This window comes from Crocodylus porosus, unplaced genomic scaffold, assembly GCF_001723895.1.
Source record: "Crocodylus porosus isolate Cpor-Errol unplaced genomic scaffold, CroPor_comp1, whole genome shotgun sequence".
In the NCBI taxonomy this organism is placed as follows: Eukaryota; Metazoa; Chordata; order Crocodylia; family Crocodylidae; genus Crocodylus; species Crocodylus porosus.
Genome location: NW_017728918.1, coordinates 12694633 through 12716346, shown reverse-complemented (window position 1 = coordinate 12716346; position 21714 = coordinate 12694633). Strand labels below are relative to the sequence as shown.

The following is a 21714-nucleotide window of genomic DNA, read 5'->3' as shown; positions in this document are numbered from 1 at the left end:
GCTCCACATCTCGACCCCCTTTCACTGGGGCCACTGGGAGCCCCACCAGGCCACCCACTCCTGGCAGAGTGCAGTTTTAGGTCATGCCCAGGACCAGGAGCCTCCAAACCATCCCTTTAGGCTTCTGCCCTTACCTCCAAGATGTTTCATACAGCCTTTCCGCCAGGCAGTGTTTCTGCCTGGCCTGCCAGCAGCAAACTGCTCTGTTTATATAGGTGGCCAGAGTCCTAAAATGGCGCCTGTAATCAAGCTGGCTGTTTGGCTCAGCCCTTGAAGTGGCAGGCATCAACAGTGCCATGCCACACAGCATGTAAGAGAAAGCAGACTGTTGCTGAAGTCACCTGAAGTGCCAGTCGTGAACTGCTTTGCATCTCTTGGATGCTTATCTTGCTGGGATCCTATGACCCCAGCTGACTTCCTGCCCTTTGGGCAGGGGGCTGGACTCGGTGATCTCCCGAGGTCCCTTCCAGCCCCAATGTCTATGAAATCTATGAAATCTCTTGGGATACAAGTTTTTAAGTGTATGTAAGGGGGCTCTCTGTGACACACTGTATATAATTGTGAAATAAGACAAATACGATTATCGGTGCGACTTGTGTAGAAATATTGTTAATTCGTGATTATGTACATCAGATTTAACATAATCATTATCATTAGGTCTCTCCCTTTAATTGACAATCTCACTACAAATAACTGACACTTGCAGGTGAGAGACTTGGGGCTTATTTTTTTAAATGTGGTCAGCACCTTTAAAATCTTTCTCGTCATTTTCCTAATTACAAAAAAGGGAATGTTCCTGTGACCATTTAGACTCCAGAAATTTTTCTTCCTAGTCGATGAATTTATGATCTGTCCAGCTCCTATTAAATGGGAGTTTTTCATGGACCTCAGGGGCCTATAGTGTTGGGCTAGTAAAAAAAAATATATTGTCTTAGTACTGAACTGACCTCTGAAACATTTAAAGCAATGATTGATGATTTACCAAGCTGTTACTATCCATATTTTACAGGGCTGTTATGGAGATCATGAGATAATGTGATTGCGATTTGTGACCCACTCTCCTTTTTTTTCCCAGTATCACAAATGAGGAAATGGATATTACGTATGTGTTCTAAACTTTAAAAAAGTTAAAATAAGTCTTAATAAAGAGACATTCAGGGTTTGACCTGAACCACACCAAAAAATAAATAAATCTTAAGAGTTCAAATTGTCACTTCACCCATAATTCAAGTAGTTGTTCATAGGGTGTTTACACTTGCTTGCACCTCTAGAGGTTCTTACATAGTTATGATCTGCTTATATACCTGGTCATATTCAGTTGAGTAAAGAATGAAGTGGGGACTTTTAAGTCAGCAAAATAATAGGTTAGTACACTAAAATTTGTTTCAGTTTGTACCATACTTGCATTAAAGACATTGTGTAAAAAGCACACAGACATCCATTATGATAGTGTATAGAGAAAAATATAAAACACCACTTCTGCCCGTAATCTACATTTTTTCAGTTAAGATCATTGGTAACTAAAGCTGCCGATACAGAGTGGTTCCCAGAGAACCACTCTAATTAAAATGCCTCACTGTCTGTGTGCTTTTTACACAATGTCTTTAATGCAAGTATTTTTAAACCTTGTGGGTTTAAAAATGGCTGCAGGACTCTTAATCTAAACCTTACTCAACAAGGTTTAAATAAAGATCAGAGGACAACCAGACTGCCCTCTATGATGGCTACCCTACTCATAGCCAGCAGTAAGTTTGAGTGTAGGAAGGGGTGTTTAACCCTCCTTCCTGGCCCCCAACCCCAGCTGGGGTTTGCCTGCAGGGAGCAGTCCCAGCCCTCACTGCCCCAGCTAGGGAACAGAGGGCTAGGGATCACTGCCCAAGCTAGGGGCAGCCCTGCTCTCTGGAGCAGACAGCACAGCACAGCCCAGGGCTGGAAAGCATGCTGGGATGCTGGGGGACTGTGATTTAACTTGAACCAGGAAGGGGTCTTGGACAGAAGTTTCATAAACCAGCTGGACCCAAATCAGTTAAGTCTGGTACAATATTCAGCCAGGTTTATCTTATACCATTTTCAACCATTTTGAAACTGGTTTATGCACACTGAACTTCTGTTCTGTTACAGGCTTAAACCAGTTTCTGATCACTTAAACTAGTTTGTGTGTAATTTCTCTTAGCCCAAGTGCCCTAGTAGCCATTTTTAAACCTGTGGGGGCATATACATGTGACAACAAAGCCACTCTGGAGTGTTTTAATTAGAACGTGGCGCAGACACACTTAATCAAGTCTGCTCTGATTCTCATGCGTAGTTTAAAAGTTATATTCTAGGAATAGTTTTGGAGAAAGTATTTTCTGCCAAAGGTATGTAAATGTGACTTTGGAGAGCCTAAGGATACAGAAAACTGCAAAGTCCTCATCCCATGATATTTTTTGCTTTGGAATGATTGGGTCTAAGGCTGTTGGTCCCCCCTGCTGAGTCACCCCTTATGCCTCCTCCAGTATTTGCTTTCTTCTCACATCTTAAGACTACCATGACTTGAGCTGTCGATCTGGGGAAGTCATAGGTAGCATCAGTTGGAAACTGACAATTCACCCTGTTTTTGTGTCTCTCTTGGCAAGGATGCACGTGTCAAAAGCATGCTGAATTCGCACAGAAAACAACAAGAAGTTGTATTGATTTTTCCCCCTTTTTTCTATTTTCTTTTAAAGTCTTGAAGCTGGACAAGAAACTTCCCTTATTTTTGTCTTACTGTTTTTGGAAAGGGGTTTTTTTGCCCCCAGTCTTAACCATAGATGTTGCAACTTGTCTTTGGTGTATTTCTATACTGCGCTATTGCACTGTTAGATCCTTACTTATGTTTAACTAATAATTCTGAAAGATTTCTTTAAGTTTTTTTGCACAAAGAAAAACTAAGGGTGGATTCACAAATCACTTAAAAAATCTCTAGCTTTTGGCATGGGGGTAGCCTACAGGCCAGGATCAGACCCCGCACTGCCTTGCCAGGATCAGGTTCCATGCTCCTCTGCCGTCCCCATGCAACTGCCCCAGTCAGTCCTGCATTGCCTCCACCTACTCTAGCATGATGGGATCAGCCCGTGCTGCCTCTGTCTGGCTCAGTGCACCAGGATTGGGCCCTGCACTGCCTCTGCCTGAGCACCTGATATAGCATGCAGGACCGCATTATTCAGCTGGTGGGACTCCCCACAGGTTCTGAAAATTTGGCAGCAGAGAAGTGACAGTTGTTGCTATTGCTTCTCTGCCACCAAATATTCAGCTCCATGGGGATCCCCATGGGCCAGATGACACTACTCCACAGGCTGGGGTCGAGCACCCCGTTTTAAAAACATAGGACAGTTGAGTATAAATGGGACTTACTGTTAAGACATTTGTCTTAAAAACAATCCTTCTAGTTGTTAATAATCTCAGTTTATCAAAACTGAAATATTTTAAATCAGATTTGTTTTTTTGATACTATTTAGCTTTTACATTCGTACCATTTGGCTTTTACTTAGATTGGAGACAATGCAGTTAGTTTTGTCATTTTGCTTTCTGGCTGGTAAATTTAACTTTTGGTTATTCTGCCAAAGCATATTTTTTGTTATGTCTGGGCACCCAACATTATACAGGAATGTTTAATTCATAAAAAGCAATTTTGATCATTTTCCTTTTTAATTTCCTGAAAATATTTAGATCTTAATCTGGAGCTCACTGTATTCTTCCATCTTCTCATCCAAAAAACCCCAAACCCTTGAAGCCTAAACTAAGATGACAATATCCTTTTTAGGCTTTTAAAAAAAGTGTTTAATATTCTAGTCCTCATCATTCATTCAAAACAAGTTGTTGTTTTTACAGGAAGCAAAAGATTTCACTTTATCAAAACACTGGAGTTTGCTGGGTGTTCAAAGATTTGTAGAGGAAGAAGAATTGAGTTATCCTTCCACCAAAGGTTTACAGATTTAAATTGTCTTAAAATGTCTCCCATTTGCAACAGAGCATATTAGGCAGTAAAGCTCTTGGTGTAAGGGGAGAAGCTAGTGAGCTGGTTACTGGCCTTGATGCAATCTTAAAACTTAGGTTGAATTCCAGAATATTTGAAAACCAGTACCCTAGTCCCTCAGTGTAGTTCATTATTCTGTTACTTGTGATTGGAGATTAATCATGCCTTAGTCTGGTGATGGTATGTTTCAGCTGCATTCCTAAAACTGTACTTCGACTTCGCTACCTTTTAATGCAGCTAAGGCCACTTGTCTATAGAATCATAGGATTGGAAGTTACCTTGAGGCTTAGCTTATCCAGAGTCGCCTTGGTTTCTTCCCTTTGAGTTTGTCTTACAAAATGTGCCAAGCATTTAGGGTCTAGACCATCTGGGTTAGATGGTGATTTCCCAGAAACTTTAGCATTAATGAAGGCCTAATATAGTCTAGCCTAAAATATTAGCCTCATCTTGTTATTGACCACCAGCTGTATTAATTTTTGTGTTCTTTTCTTAGTTCTCACAAGGGATTGTGTATGATGTTCTTAAAGTAGGCCAGCAATAAGCAATTGAATACTTGGCCTAGTTCATTCCTACTTTTCTTGTTTTTATAGAAAGAGACTAGAAAGAAAGTTGGAACTTTTATGTCTGAGATGTATATGTTGTGGTGTCAGACATCTAGGAAAAAAGTCAGTGGCTAATGAGTCTTAATTGTAACAAAACATCAAGTAATTGTCACTTCCTCTGCAGTACATGGCACTCATTAAATTAATCCACTCCATTACAGAAGTATTTTAGAGACAATACCATGACCCTATCGCTTCTGTAATAATAATAAGCTGGAGATATCATTGTGGCACAATTAAGTGTATTAGAAAGCAGTTTGAAGCATGGCACGTATGACCTAAAGCAACATCAGCAGTCTCAGGTAACACACATGAAAAAATAAATTACCTTAATTAGAGATGGGACTTCAGCAAACCCCCAGATCTGAACACCCTTGAAGCTTGGTGCTGTATGAAATTCAAACCCAGATCAAGAGCCAGGTTGTAGTGGCTTTTTTTTTTAGTGCAAATGGCTGCATTTGCATAGCAGTGCAACCCAGGGAAGAAAACCAAACCATTAATTTAGGGTGGGGAGCGCAGAAAGACGGTAACTCTAGCGGTTACAGCCATCCAGAACTTCAGCCGTAAGACTCATACTTTTGTCTTTTTTTCCTCTCTCCCTATGCATATCAGTATGTTGTGAGCTGTATTTTGCCCTGACGCTTTTTTTTTATAGCACTGCCATCAGAAATTTCTGCCAGGATTTGATTTGACTTTTAACAGTGTTATATTTCATACCATATGTGTATATACACCAAACGATGATATACAGTATTTGTAACTAGGGAATGGCCTGCTTTATTAAACATCCCCCTTGCCAACAGTAAAAGTGAACAGCCACAGTAAACACAGACGTGGGGAAGGGAAGAACAGCCGTAGCTATAGTACAGTGCATTTTACCTCGGGAAGAAAACGTCGAGCTGTAATTGGCTTTGAATGCAGCAGCCCACCTACTTAGCAAAACAGGCTGCCAAAAGCACCCCACCCTGGTGTTCTATTCTCTGCACTGCCTTCCCATCAAACACAGGCAAATTTAAGACTTTTGCCTATGTTTTCAGCACTTTTCACAAGCTGGCAAGACTGCCTCAAGGAGAGGCTCTGTGGCTGGAACAAGCAAGCCCCTGAGGGCACACGCTCCCTTCTCAACCTCCTGCTTGGGGCAGTGTGACTCCATATCCCTCTGCTGTCCAGGGGGGCACCCAGAGGGAATGCAGTGGTGCAGTCAGACCCCACCCGCCCCCTGCTCCTCTTTCTTGACCACACAGCAGGAGGAATAGGAGGAACTTTGAGTCCACAAAGAAGATAAGAAATCTCCCTTCTCCTCCATGCTCAGAGGTATGCCCATATCCTTTCCCTCCCCTCCCCAGCCTGCTGCTGCCTCTGTCCCTGCTGTCCTAATGGTGAGGTGAGTTTCTGTCCCACCACAGCTGGGCTGAGCCCAGGGCAGCAGCAGAGATAGCAGCAGGTAGGCGGGCAGGTTTCTCCTCCCTGCCTGATCCCCCGGGTGTTCCCTGCGCCAAGCACAGGGAGAGGGAACCTGCCTGTCCACTGCCACTGTCCCAGGCTCAGCCTGGCTTTGCACAGCCCATCAGAAGCAGCTGTGGAGCTCCTCTTGCCCCTGTGCAGTGGGGAGAAGGGGGAAGGGGAGTGGAGAGGGTGTGTCTCGAAGCCAAGAGGGGAAGGGGTTGCAATTCTTACCCGCTTAGGAAGGGAATTAAAAAATGTTTGACTGCTGCTCCCTCAGTGCAGTGTCCCTGCCCCAGTAAGGGGGGGAGGTGAGGGAGAAGGTTGGGAGCAAGGGTGCAGCCAGCCTTGCAGCACTGGTTGCTGCTGCCACATCTCCCTCTGTAACATCCTAGATCTGCTTCTGCTCCTGTCCCTGAAAAATGGTGTCTTAATGTACATTTTGGCTTTAAGAGAACAAGTAAAATGAAAATCTGTCTTTTAGCCATAACACAGAATTGCAAGTAAGTGATGTGTAGGAACACACCGCAAGGGTGATGATGAAATTAGTATATATCATTTTAAAACATTCTGCTAAGAGCCAATGCTTTTTGGGTACTTGCAAAGCAGTAATGGCATATTTCTTGGCCTGTCAGTTGGACCTAAATCTCTACTGCATGTAAGTTCAACTCCATAAATTCGGTAGGTGTTGTGGTGACAGCTGTGGGTTTTCCTTTTCTTGGTTACTGCTGAAACTCTGCCTACAAAACTGATAAATTAATTTTAAAGCATAATGAATGTTGTGGGGAATTGTCAAACATTTGCTACAGGACAAGAGATTTAAAATTTTAAACAATACTGGGCACGTCTACACGTTCATTAAATGTGGTTTAAGTAATGCGTATTAAATCTAGCACCTCCATTGTGAGGTATTAGAAAAATACACAGTAGCCTGTTTTAATGCATGTAAGCTAATGAATATGTTTTTTGTGATGCTTTAATGTGCATTAAAATAGGCTAATGCGCATTAAAGCTGACATATAGATGTGCCCATTGTCAAGTTACTCATTTACAATGGAGCATCCTTTTTCATTTGCATTAGTCAAAATACCCTCTTGGAAGCTTAATGGTTATAATAGTTTTGTCCTTTTGTGTTTCATCATTGATTTCCCCACCTCGTTTCCCTACCTCCCTGTACAGACATTAACGAGGTTTTCTTTCCTATTTAATGCCAACAAGGTAGCAGAACCTCCTTGTACCATGAGATCCCCATGTTTATCTGTATATGTACGAAGTAATAGTAGTGAAAAAAGTGTATGGGAAAGAATATAACGAGTGGAAAGGGAAAAGCTTTGTAGACATCATGTTCAGTTAAAATTTTTGTTGGAGGGCAGGGGGTAGTCATTGTTGTTTTTTGCTTTTTTAAGGATCTCGGGTGAGGTTTGGTAATCAGCTAATTAAAACTATAAGAGAAGGAAGAGAAAGTAAGTGGGAATGTGGTGAAGGGGCAGGCAGTGAAGGGAGCATGGAGGGTCAGTATAGGAGTGCGACTGTACGAGGTTGTGTGAGAGCAGATGGGGGTTGAAGTGAATGAGTCAGTAAGAACAGGATGAAGTCTGCAGAAAGCAGTGTCATGTCTGCTAGTCCTTAATGAAACCTCACCTGCACTTGCTGTGCTGGGGTTCAGGGGTGCTCAAAGAGGGAAAACCTAGCTGGGCCTAATCTTAGTAGCACCCCCGACTATTTATTTTTTTTAACTTTCTCTCTTAAAAAAATTAATTTACAGTATTTGGCTTTCATGTTTTTTTTTATATTAAACCCTGGACATTTTCTGTTTAAGATTTTAATTCTTCTCTTTATATACATCTATCTATTTATAAATATATATATATATAGAGAGAGAGAGAGAGAGAGAGAGTTTTTACTGTTTTCCTACTGTGGCAGTGAGTAATAGAAACCAGGCTGTTGTTGAAGTTGCCTGAAGAGCCAGTCATGAACTTGATTCAGTACAAATGGTAAAGCTATAAAGGTAGACCGGCAAGGGAAGCTGGAGTCAAAAGGTGCCAGGTCTCTAGGAGAGAACTGAAATGTGTTCTGCTCAGCATCCCAAACACCGTGGATGTGGCAGCCAATTCTAAGGACTGCAGTGAGCAGGGACACTGAGACATTTTTATTTATGACCATGCTATGCAAACTTGGGGCCAAACTAAGAGTGAGGCAATGCATGGAGGTCACAGAGCTATTTACTGCAGCATGGCAAATGCACCAAGGTGGTGACCTTACTTCGTATTAAGGAGGTCGTGCACATAGAACCGACTTCTGAAGCATGAGAAGTGCAGCTGCCTCACTGCGGGGGTTGCATATGTGCCAGTAGTGATGCTATACTGAGGTGGTGTATTCCCAGCTTGGGCTGCCGCACTTCCAGTAGTGTTACAGGAGGCACATACAGTATAAACAGCTGGCCACATACAATCAAAAGATCTAATTCTAGCATGGGCTACGAAGGACAATGTCGCAAGTTGCTCACAGTCTGTAGGCCAGGTTTTGCTTGGCCCTGTTTTATGATTATTTTAACAGCTCCCATGAGTGTGAGTTTAGTATTTAAACCTCAGTGTGCCAAATGTGACTTTTCACTAGTTACCCAAGACTTTCAGTGTGCATTACTACAACTCTCTTATATTGAATAATTTTTCAGGTCACCTTTTAAACTATGTGCATTGCAAAGGAGAAGGGTAGTAAAGTTTTATTGGACTTTTCAGAGAAACAATGCCGCAAGATTAAAAATCAGATACTATGGACATCTGTGCTTCATTGGTTTCTGAAAAATGCTTAAATTTTGTGTTAAAGGTCTTTCCATAGATGAAAGGATTGCACAGTTATATTTCCTTTAAAAAAAAAAAAATTGACTGCATGAATATTTTTTTCTCAAAGGAATTAAATCTCAGTTTCTTTCCTAAATGTATTACAGTCCTAGGTGAAATTGGATTTTTTTTTCTTATGCACATTACTGGCACAACATGAATTGTATGGACTTTACAGTAACCTGTACTTTAGCTGGTCAGTGTGATTTACCACAAAAAAGCTACCTATTATAATGAGACAGCTTTTCTAAACATTATATTCTTTTATGGTAGTGCTACAAAATATTTTACCAGCATCTGTGTAAATCCTATAATCTTGGAAATAAAGGTGGTAAGAAAAGCTGCTGTCTGACCAGTAACTTGGAATCATTCAGTCTATGCAGTGGTTGAGCACATGGGCTCTGCAGTAAGATATGGAGGGCTCCCTGGCTCTGTATGAGCCTGGCTTTGTCCCAAAGAACAGGGGCGGTAGGAGTGCCATCCCTCTGAGTGTTTGTCTGGATGGGGAAGCAGATTTAGTTTGTGACAAAGCCTACACAAAAGCCACTTAGCAGAGATGATTAGGGACCTACCAAATTCACGGCGGAAGTGGGCTTCACGGCAGCATCTTTAATTTTGCAGGTTCTCCCATGCACTCCCCATCCCCTGTTGCTGATTGGCCAAGGGGCCCCAGTGGCCGTGCTGCTGACTGGCTGGGAGGCAAAAATGGTGCCATATTTAAAACCACAGTTTTCACCCCCCTGCTGATCAGGAGGAAATGGCGGGGCCCTTCCACCAACTGGGGAGGAGAACCTGCAATATTAAGGGAGCTGCCACGCAACCAACTTCGGCTGTGAATTCAGTAGGTCCCTAGAAGCGATGAAGAAGCTGTAATAGCATATATCCCTGCTTGGTTTTTTATCCCTCTCCCTCAGTCAGCATCAACATTATGACTAGGGCTATCATGTTTTGGGACAGAACCTCCTTAGAGGGTAGGCAAGTGCGGATCATAGACGGTATCCTACAGTGAGGTTGACCTAGCACAGGTAGAAGATTACCTGTGGATGTCTAGTTGCTAGACATAGCCTAGAATTTGGGATTGGTGAGAAGCTTGGATTGTAACTTCTTAGTCCTGAGAGGATTCAGACTTTCAAATCTCCCAGGAGAATGCCTTAACCAGCAGGCTATGGAAATTGCTGACCTGGAGTAGTTTCTACCCTTTCTGTTAAAGCTGTGCCACTGCAGCCAGGAACACAAGATTTACGTGATTAGAAAGAAAGGGAGATAGTGTGAAAAAGAAAAAGCCAAGTGTATAAGCAGCAGGACTGGAATCCAGGACTCCTCCCCTCCTGGGAAAGTGCACTCATCACTAGGCTATGAAGTTACCTTCCCCTTTGCTGGCTCTCTCTCTGGTTCTGTGGATCTGGCATTCTTGAAGGGTAAATTCATTAAGGATTGTGAGATATTCAGATGCTGCAGTGATGGGGCCATATAAATAACCTGTCTAGACATCTACTCAAAGAACCTTGCCTGCCTATGTCCTTAGACCAACATGGCTACAACTAACAACCTTGTCTAGACTTGGCTGTCTGAGAAAAGGATTCTGTAGAGCAGTGGTTTTCAACCTGTGGTCTGCAGACTATGTCTAAAGGGTCTGCAAAAGATGACTATGATTAATCAAAAAATGTGAATACCTGCACTTAAAATTCAAAGGGGTCCACATCTCCGCTCAACATTTTTTCAGGGTCTGCAAATGGAAAAGGGTGAAAACCACTGATGTAGACCATTACATATATTTTTATGTGTATCCTTGCTTGTTTGCTGTTACAACAGTTAGTGTTACAAGGTGCTGAGGGAAGCTGTGGAATCTTTCATTGGAGACTTGCAAGAAGAGACTGGATCAGCATCTGCCTGGGATGGTTTAGGTATAGTGCACCCTGCACCTACATAGAGAATTGAACTAGGTGACCAATGAGGTCCTTTCCAATCCTGTAAGTCCATGTTTTCTTTTGCCCTTGAGTAGATTTTTCCATTGTCAGCATCTTATTTGTGTAGGTGTTCTCCAGATGAGTAGCTCCATGAGTGTTAGCACTCCAGTGTCTAGTAGAGACAGTACAGGTTTCCCTTGCCAACCACTGGGGTCAGGTTCCTGAAAGTTCCCATGGTTGGCAAGACCATGGTTGGCAAGACAAAAGGCTTATGGGAAAAATGGCAGGTGGCGGGCTGACGCATGGCCATGGAAAGCCGTGGTTACTCAAAACTGTGTACCGTGGTAGCCAAAACAGTATATAGAATATTAAGTGTGGATACTCAACTGTGGTTGGCAAAACCATGGTTGGCCAGGGAAACTTGTATAGCAGATGGTCAATTGTACATGAGCAAAAAAGAGGTCTTCTGCATATAAAGTCTTGTGGTCACTATAAAGGAGCAGGGTGCTGTCTGCCACTGATTCTGATGCTGAATTTGTCTTTGCTCTTGGCTTACAGATGGGATTTCAATAAGAAACTTCCGCAGAATCATGAGGTGATTAGGCTGTTCTATGAATAGTGAGTGGGTGCCAAATAATATATTTTGGCTCTGTAAGCCCATCGATAGATAATGGATAAGCTTTCTTTTAGGGTTAGAAAGTTCTTTTAGTTGCAATAAAATGGACCTACAGTACCAGCTTCACAGTGTTCTCTTGTTCTCATAGAAGCCTGTTCATGAAGGCATACACAGTTAATGTTACATGCAGTCTTTGTTTGCCTGCATAAAAAAAAAATTGCTGAAATTAAAAAAAAAAAAAAGTATTCATTATTCTCATTTTAAAATATGACAGGTTCCTGGAAGCCTGAATGCAGCAAGGTACACCTCCTCAAATAGCCCATTAGCTTCTTGTTATCTTGTTGCAAACACCTAGCTTCAGTATTTCTGTACTTTATTTTAAAAGGCTTTTGCTGCGTGCAATTGAATATACTGTAATCTTCTTATCAAGTGCTAAAGCTCTTTAGTGTAGCCATTTTGAAACATACTTTGGTTTTTTAAATTTCAAATTCTTCTCTAGCTTGAAGGATTGTGGCTTTGGTTTAGGTAATGGTTGGGAAACTACCTATTTTTAGGAATTTTTTTTTACTAAATGCTGTTCATCTACATTTATAGTGTCCCTGTGCGTGAAGTTGGTCATTCTGCTGGCATTGTTGCAGCTGTCACTGTGGGACAGTACTAGACAACTTCAGAGTACAAAGGTCACAGATACCATCTGGACAGTTTTAGGGGCTGCTGTTTCCTGTTTGGGTTTTTCTGGTGTCCTTTTTTTTTTGTTCATTTTATTCCTGCCACTGTCATTCTTTCTCCCAACTTCAGAACATCCAAAATGACTCAAAAAATTGTACCTACAGGATGGTAAATCATATGTTATATAAATCATCTGAAACCACCAGGACAGTCTAGCTTTGAGCATGGAACTGAGAGCTCCAGTAAGCAAATCACTGACAGGTGTGGGGCTAGAAATGTGGCTTGAAGCGAAATTGCTTGACCTCTGTGCCTGTTTCCTGTTTGTAAAATGGGGTTGAGAATAACAAGGATTAATTATTTAATATTTGTAAAGTGCACTACAAAAATTCTTATCATTATTTTAAAATATGAGGAAACTGAAGAACCATATGTAGGAGCATTTTGCAAGAGACATCAGCTGTCAAAAGCAAAGCAAAGAAATGATGAAAGAAGATCTGACAAAATTCTGTCTATCGATCCTGCTGAATGAAATGCACCTGAGAGTTCATCTCTAAAGAATTGGAAGAGGAAATCTTGGAACCACTGGGAATAAACAGCAGTAAATCATAGGATTTAGGAGATGTACCTGACTGGAAAAGAGATAAAGTTAGGTACCTGCTGCTAAGAAGGGCATCAAAGAAGAACAAGGAGACTTCTGAATAAGTGAATCTGCTGAGCCTGACCACAGTATTCATGCATGTAGTGGAGCCAGTATTTGAGTGTTTGGAAGAAAGATGTTTAGTAATAGACAAACATTATTCTGAAATATATGCCAGATAGACCGTAAGCCCTGTTGGATGTCATTACTGACCTAGAAGATAAAGGCGATGTAGACTATATTCAGTAAAGCAACTGATATAGCACCATATCAGAGTGAGTTTAGAAGCTGTGTTCTGGAGAGTGGTTCATTCACTTTTGATGGGCTGTAAATAATGTAAAGAAATGGATAAATAACAGCCAAACTAAAACTATGCATAGATCAAAAATTGGACAATAAATAGGGAATTTTGCATAAGTCTTCCAAATGAGAAGTAGACTCAAATGAGTTACTACAAAGGGTACTTTTTATTATTTATAGGCTTTATTCCCTATTGTGTTTATCATCATTGAACTGAATATTGCACATATGTGAATAATTTATCCTGGCAGTGTTCCTGTGAGGTAGACGAATATTATTATCTTCATTCTATAAACAGGAAACCTAATATGCAGGGAAGCAAACTGACTTACCCAGGATGGTATAGGAATATTGACAGAAGGCCCTGATTATTCACAAGATCATCCTTTCTTTTGCTGTTTGTTAGTGTGTTTTATGAAGTAATTTAGAATTGAGTGTCATTTACTTTGCTGGGGATTAAAGGTGCCTGGCCTTCATGATGCGTACCCTGATTTTTCATCGGGGCTGTGCCTGGAACTTCAGCAGGGTCTATCATTTGGTTTCAGACTCCGACTGGAGGTCAAGCTCTGTCCAGTTTTACCTTGTTCTAGCTGCTGGGACAGAGCAGCTTTTTCTCCTTTCTCACTCTGGTTATATTAAAAATCTTCCCAGTTGCTGTGAAGGTGACAGGAAAGAAGAAAGAACAGAAACAACAAAAGCTCAGAGACGTAAATACCTGGAAGGGAGTTAGTCAACCCTTTTGAAAGGCGATAGTAAGCTTTCAGACTGAATGGTTTGAAGCTGAGGAAAGAGTCACTTAGTCTAATTATTAAGGAAGAAGACCTCAACGAGAAAGACTGTTTGGTCACTGGAATGGATTAATGCAGAGGTTTTTCTGGAGACACAAGCCTTCCAGCTATTCACCTGCAGTTTAGATAGATGGAGAACAGTCTTGCAAGGTGAAATGCTCTTGTTCATCCCCAGGGTGTTGGGATTCACAAGTTACCACGTGAGGGTTGTGCAGCCGGTATCATGCAGAAAGTAAGACTTGATCAAAATGGTTTCTATGCTCTCCAATCTTCACAATCTATGAATCAATAAGGCTGAAGGAAATGATTGAGTCATTCTGCAAAATGCAAAGGGTCTGATTGAATGAACCAAAAGGCATACTGTTGGCCTGGCTTCCATCCAGAATCAGGAAAGAGGTTGACAGGTAGTGAAAAGAATTAGGAGTGTAGAAAGATCGGACTGAAAGGAGCCTCCTGAACCATCAAGTCCAGTCCCATATGTATTTTCAGGCAAACATTTATCCCAGGAATCCCCAAAATCCCTAACACTATAGCCTTCACATACAGCTATAAGGCAAAACACCTGAAACACCCTGCAGAATTTTATAGACTAAAAATGGGAGGTGAGGGCACTGCCAATACTGGCAGAGAAATAATTATTTTCTGTATGCTTACAGGATCCTTAAAGGAGGCTCCTTGTAGTGCCCCAAACTATAGAGGCAATCTCTTCTCACCCCCCATGCACACACATACCCCACCACCATCCTTGCCATTGTGGCCTAGAAGAAAAATTATTTTCTGCCCCCAGATTTGACTATCTGGCGCCAAGGAGCAAGGAACCTTCAGGAACCTCAGTTTTCTGAGTACCATTGGGAACATCAGCACACTTCATTTTTCATTCAAGGAAATGAAATACTGATGCACCTACTAAACGGGGGCGGGCAAAATACGACTTGCAGCGGGTCCTTTGGTCCCACCTGTCCCAGGAACTGCCTGGCCATGGTGTGTCCTGTTGTCCCCTGGGCATGCAGCAGGGCTGGGGCAGCTCTGCAGCTGGACTGCCTTTCTAGGCAGACCAGGTGGTGGCAGCTTCTTCCATCTTCCACTGCTGCTGGTCTCAGCCTCATGGTACTGGTGGGGACCCACACCACAGCCCTGACCTGGCACGCCCCGCACCTGCTCTGGACTCGCCTGCTCATGCTAAACAGCAGCAGTGCTGGCTGCACAGAAGCTGCTGCTCACCATGAGGGGAAGTGGCCCTTCCCCCTCACTGCTGCCCAGTGCTACCTGTTACAGCCACCCAGAGCCCACGCTGGGTGGCAGCACGGCGGAGCCTCAGGGTAACCCAGAGCAGGCTCTGAGAAGCTGAAGCAGGGAGAGCTGGGCAGCAGCAAAGGGGAGAGGCTGCTTTTCCCTTGTGCAGCAGTTTCTATCTGGCTGGCACTGCTGCTGCTGTTGTTTAGCACAAGCAGGTGAGTCTGGAGCAGATATGGGGCATGCCAGGTCAGGACACCCCACCACACACATGCACTCGCACACATCCATGCATACCCCACCCCCACGCCCCCAGCTACCCTCACATTCCACACACCCAGCCACACCCCACATCCCCACAAACACTCCCCACAAACCCCCCATACCTTCCCTCCCACATCCACACATGCCCCCACACTCCATATACACACACGTTCACGTACACACCCTCACATCACCCCACAAACCCCATACCCACCTACCCATATGCCCTCACTCTTCACACCCCCGCAATATGCAAGCGTAAGACTTTATTTTGCGGTATTATGCAATCACCACTATATACATGATACAAACACAGATCAGGACAAAAATATTTTTTTAAATAAAATTAAAATATGTTATTGTGGATGTTTGATTTTTAGTATATATTTTGGCTTTTTTTCCAGTTCCATGATGGTGAGCCTCCTTCCTAAATGGAGTACTTCTGGGGCGAGGGGAGGGACTTTTGGTGGCAGAGGTCAGGGGTTAGAGGGTGGGACTTCTGATCCCAAGATGGTGGCCAGGGGGCAGGGCATCTGTCACAGGGCTACCCTCAACTGCTCACCAAAACTGTTTAAGTGGCCCTTCAGCCAAAATAATTGCCCACCCCGTGATAAAAGTCTGTACTTTGCTTTTAACCTAAGTATAAGGTGGGGGTGTGGTGGGAGGAAAGGCAGGGGTGTGGCGCTCTATGTCAAAGAAGAATTCACATCCTCATTGAGCAGCACTGGGTCAGAGGAGAGGCAGACTGAAGTGCTCTAGGTCAGAATACAAGAGGATCGGGGGGAAAGGGACTAAACGGTGGGGGTCTATTACAGACCACCCAACTAGGGGGAGGAGCTAGACCGGGAATTATCAGGTCAGCTTGCGAAGGCAGTTAAGTCAAAGGATATGGTCATCATGGGTGACTTAAATGTTAAATGCCGGACATTTGCTGGGAAGAGAGCAGTCCGCCAGGTCTGACCGCTCACATAGATTCCTAGTGTTACAGAACCTCCATCTAACCCAGGAGGTACACAGTCCCACCAGGGGAAATGCCTTGTTAGACCTGGTCCTGGCCACAAGCGACAACCTGGTGAGGGGGCTGCGGGTGCTCAATCACCTGGGCAATAGCAATCATCACCTATTGGAATTCACCATCCAGTACAGGGTGGCAAAGGCCTGCAGCAAGATAGCAGCCCTGGACTTCAAGAGGGTGGATTTCATTGAGCTAAGGAGACTAGTTGGGGAGGCACTGCGGTCCTGGAGGGGTGGGGAGTTGAGAGTCTAAGAAGAGTGGTTGTTCCTGAAGGAGATGATCCTCCAAGCCCAAAGGGTGGTAATCCCAACATGGATCAAAGTGCAAGAGTGCTCAAAAGCCCCCATGACTCACCAAAAGCATTCAGGAAAGTCTCAAAGCTAAGAAGGAGGCGTACACCCAGTGGAAGGGAGGGGCCATCACCAGGGAGGACTATACCTCCGTTGCTTGGGATTGTAGGGGACTGTTAGGAAGGCAGAGATGGAAATGGGACTAGCAACCTGGATCAAGAATAGAAAGAAATCCTTTTTTTAAATAAGGGGTAAAAAGAAGGTTCAGGGGAACATGGGGCCTCTGCAGGACATGCTTGGAAATCTGGTGGTCTCACCAGATGACAAAGTTAACCTATTTAACAATTTCTTTGCCTCCATTTTTCTGAGCAGGGACCAAGTCATCCCCCCACCGGGATCTGTGATGGTCCCAGGAGAGGCACAGCCAGGCCCAGGGTCAGAGAGGACCTAGTCGGGGAACTTCTGGTGAGACTGGACGTGTTCACATCAGCAGGTCCTGACGATCTCCACCCCAGGGTAATGAGGGAATTAGCAGAGGTCATTGCGGGACCCCTAGCACAGCTTTACGAGCCCTTGTGGTGCTCTGGTGTGGTGCCAGAGGACTGAAAAAGTGTCAGTGTGGTCCCCATTTTCAAAAAAGGGAGGAAGAAGGACCCAGGAAATTATAGGCCTGTTCGTCTTACTTCGATCCTGGGGAATCTCTTTGAGAAAATTATCCAGGTGCACATCTGCAAGGGGCAAGCAGGGGAGTGTATGCTTAGGGGCAACCAACACGGGTTCATTAGAGGCAGGTCCTGTCAGACCGACCTGGTGGCCTTCTATGACCAGGTCACCAAATCCTTGGACGCAGGTATCGCTGTGGACGTAGTCTTTCTGGACTTTAGGAAGGCCTTCGGCACTGTCTCTCACCCCATCCTCATTAAAAAATTAGGAGACTGTGGTGTTGATGCCTATGCAGTCAGATGCGTTGCCAATTGGCTGGAGGGCCACACCCAGAGAATGGTGGTGCACGGGTCATTTTCGACCTGGAGCGATGTGGGCAGGGGGGTTCTCCAGGGCTTGGTCCTCGGGCCTGCACTGTTCAATATCTTCATCAGTGACTTGGACGAGGGGGTGAAAAGCACCCTGTTCAAATTTGCTGGTAACACTAAGATGTGGGGAGATGTGGGCATGCTAGAAGAGAGGGACAGGCTGCAATTGGATCTGGCCAAGTCACAGGGGTGGGCGGATGAGCATAAGATGGGATTCAATATTGACTTAGGGAGAAAGAACCAGCAGCATACCTACAGGCTGGGGAACTCCCTTCTCATCAGTGCAGAGGCAGAAAAGGATCTCGGAGTCATCATTGATGCCAAGATGAACATGGGCCGGCAGTGTGGGGATGCAGTCAGGAAGGCCAACTGCACCTTGTCGTGCATCCACAGGTGCATCTCAAGCAGATCCAAGGAGGTGATCCTCCCCCTCTATGCGGCATTGGTCAGGCCGCAGCTGGAGTACTGCGTCCAGTTCTGGGTGCCACACTTCAAGAGGGATGTGGACAACATAGCGAGGGTCCAGAGGAGGCCACTCGCATGATCAGGGGGCAGCAGGGCAGGCCCTACGAGGACAGGCTATGGGACCTGAACCTGTTCAGCCTCCACAAGACAAGGCTGAGAGGGGATCTGTTGGCCATCAGTAAACTGGCCAAGGGGGACCAGCAGGCAATGGAAGAGTCCCTGTTCCCCTGAGCACTACTGGGAGTAACAAGGAATAACGGCTATAAGTTGACGGAGCGTAGATTCAGGCTAGACATCAGGAGGCATTACTTCACTGTCAGGGTGGCTAGGAGCTGGAACCAACTTCCAAGGGAAGTGGTGCTCACTCCTACCCTGGGGGTCTTCAAAAGGAGGCTAGATAGACACCTTGCCAGGGTCATTTGACCCAAGCATCCTTTCCTGCCATGGCAGGGGGTCGGACTTGATGATCTGCTCAGGTCCCTTCCGACCCTACCTACTATAAAACTATAATACAGCAATATTCACAGTACTGATTTGCTAAAGCTTTCATGTGTGTATGGAATTGCAAATACTGTATGTATTTTTGTTCCTTTTTTTTCAGAGTTGTGTAATATAGATCTTGCATTTAATATAGTACCAAGAACTCTGACTTCACCCGCTTCACACTATGGAACATTAAGACCCATGTAGTGTAGGGATACAGTATTTTAGGCCTAACTTCCAGTGGCACTGTTCTTCTGCTTCATGCGTCTCTGCACCACATTTGACCCTTTTGTTATACATGCTCTGCTTGTTTATTGTTTTTTGCAGGGTCTTTCATTGTATATGTGCCTTCAAGCAACGGGCATTGCAGGTGTTGCGTAGTCTGAGGCTCTGTGCCTCAGTCACAGGTGGTTGAATCAATAGTATAGCCCCACTTCTTCATTAGTTCCTTGGAGTGCCTGACTCCAGTATGTAGGCAGTTGAGATATCACCACCTTTGTCATGGTTCATCAGCCCCTGGTGGTAAGGACTCAGCTGCTGGAATGCCCATTTTTCTGGTGTTAGATATTTTCTTCAGCCTCTCATTCCAGATCTGAAGTCATGTCTCCTTGAGTGTGGCACTGAGAGGTTGGGTGCTGGTGAGGAAGCTCCTGCGTGACTTCCTGTGCTGTGGGCTGGGCGCACAGCAGGTGTTTCACATCTTCAGTTTGTCTTGGTCGTTCTGTCCTGCTGCCCATTGCTCTGATGTCAGGCGGAGCGATGCCAGCCAGCAGGTGCACACTGTGTAGGCTAGTAGGCTTCAGACTGTTCTGCTGACATCAGACAGCCATTTAGGTTATGCTGCTTCAGACTTGAACCCATGCCAGTGTTGAATGCTTCCCTGGAGGTGCAAAATTTATACAGCAAGCTATAGATTTGCTGCTGCTGCCATAGGCACATATTTCTCTTAGGAGCTGCTGGAGTTCTCCGTCCTTCTCAGATCCCAGTGTTTTCAGAAATGTAGGTCTACTTACTGATGTCAGATCACCATGAGAATTAGTTGCCCTGTAAGTTTTTCTATCCCAATAATATAATGCAGGTTTTTGTACCAAGTTTAGTCTGTCACAAGGCATTTCTACACTTATTTGGATTTCCCTCTGATGTTACTGCGGGAGGCAGGGGGGCGAGGGGGATCAAACAGGCCAAGAATCCAGAGTCTCCCACCTCTTTTCCCCACTGTACACAACCGTATAACTGAAATAGCTAATCAGGACTGCAATGAAATCTCTACAGTAATATGCATAAAATATGTGGCCGCTGTGAACCAGGCAGCCAAATACAAATGCTGCTGACTAGAAACACAAGTTTTATCTAAAAATAAGCAGAAATGAAAATGTGTCAACAGATACGATCTTAGTGTTTTTAGGGTTGGATTTTTTGGGGGGAGGGAGGTTGCGTGATTTAAAATTTGCCAGCAAATTCAGTAGCTTAAGCGGTAATAATGCTAAAAGGCTTACAACAGACTGTCCTTGGTGCATTTAGAGGGGGAAAAAGCAACAAGTATGTGTTGACCTGAGGTCAGGATGGGAATTTCAGGTCACAGTTGTAGGCTAAGGAGCTTCTTAAGGAAAGAGCAGAATCCAAGAAATCATTGCATTGCTTAACCACGCAGTGAAAGGTCACAAGAAAGAAGACATCTTCAGATTATATTGAGTAAGGATGAGGGTCCTGTTTGTAGTGGCTGCTTTGCAACAAATAACATTTTCCTCACCCTGTCCCTGAAAACCTTGCTCTAATCTACCCTGAAAATGATAAAGTGTGTATTAGGAATTTTTTCTTTGTCCAACAAGCCAGGCCAAGTTTTTTTAAAAGCAAAAAGAAATGACTCAAAAGGCTGCATATGCTTATCATGAAATGATTCTGGTCAATTCTATATTCCATGCTGATGGGACAGGACAGTAGAAAATAATAAATATTTGATACCTTCCAAGATTAAACTTCTTTCTGATATACTCCTGTAAATTGAAGTGACTGCTGTTGCTCTTAAAGTTGACTTTAAACATATATTTTGCTGGGGTTGACATCTACTGGATAAATTTGCTAGCGGCAGGGTAAAATACCATGTATTTTATTGAACAGTACGGCAACATCCATTGCCTCTCAAGAAGTTTAATTTCTACACAGGTCTCAGACTTCTAGGATCATATACTCTTAACGTTTCCCCCCCCCCCCCAAAATTGTCCTGTGAATAAAAATTGAATTAAAGATAATAAATTGCAAGAGGGTTTGGGGAACAAATTGATAAAGTAGCTGCTGTCTTTCTTCTCTGGGACTCACATTTTTTGAGCTCTGCATGAGGCACTAAGTGAAATTAGTTTATTAGTTTCACTTTGGTCAGTGGTGAATATCGCCCCACATCACAAAAATACCACTTCTAATTCTGTTTGATTTCTAATAACTGTCCAGTCAAGAGCGAGACCCGTGAAGTGAGCAAAGACAGGCGTTGAATTACATTGTACCCTGGGATATCCAACTGACTTGGGGACAGATGCTCAGGTATAGCAAACATGTACACTTATCTATATATTACATTTGGTCGGAGGGGAGATAATGCTTTATTCCGATATGGCAACTGACAGAAGCAAATCGAAAATGAGTTGGAAATAATTTATATAACTTGTTTGCCACTGTATAAATTTAAGCCATTCATCTGAATTATTTGAGCTCCCAGTTTATGAAAGTGCACTCGGTGGGGGTTTTTTCCCTTAATTTTTATGCCCACGCTTGGTGCTGAGTGCAATTTTTCAAATATCATTTCATTTTCATTGGTGCTTTTAGTAAGCTACCAGTAACAACAGCACTAATTTAAGCAAGATTAATCTCATAGGAAAACTATCAGAAGGATTTGTGGCTTTTCCTTTTCTTTCCTTCTTTGTCATTTATTTTATTTCATGAAATAAAGGGAGGGATAGAGTAATAAAGGGGTCTGGGAGCTCAGGTGGTGTTTTCGTCAATCCTCCCAGTCTCGGGCTATGGGCTGAGGAGGGAGAGGAGGATCCATGCAGTGAACCAGCGGAGCTGGTGTCATCGGGAAGGCTTTGGCTTCCATGACCACAGCCTGCTCTTTGGCGAGAGAGGCAGCGAGCTGCTGGGAAGAG

At 43.8% G+C, this 21714-nt stretch overlaps 1 protein-coding gene and 1 long non-coding RNA gene across 2 annotated transcripts in view; one reads left to right on the top strand and one right to left on the bottom strand.

Annotated features, from left to right (window-relative positions):
* The window catches only part of KLHL29 (kelch like family member 29), a 473943-nt gene that overhangs the window by 96063 nt on the left and 356166 nt on the right, over positions 1-21714 (top strand). The gene's annotated exons all lie outside the window — the stretch shown is intronic.
* On the bottom strand, positions 13157-14839 carry LOC109311602. The gene is made up of 2 exons (XR_002101543.1): positions 13912-14839; positions 13157-13662 (listed from the first exon to the last, which is right to left on the bottom strand). It is a non-coding gene; the product is annotated as an uncharacterized LOC109311602 (long non-coding RNA).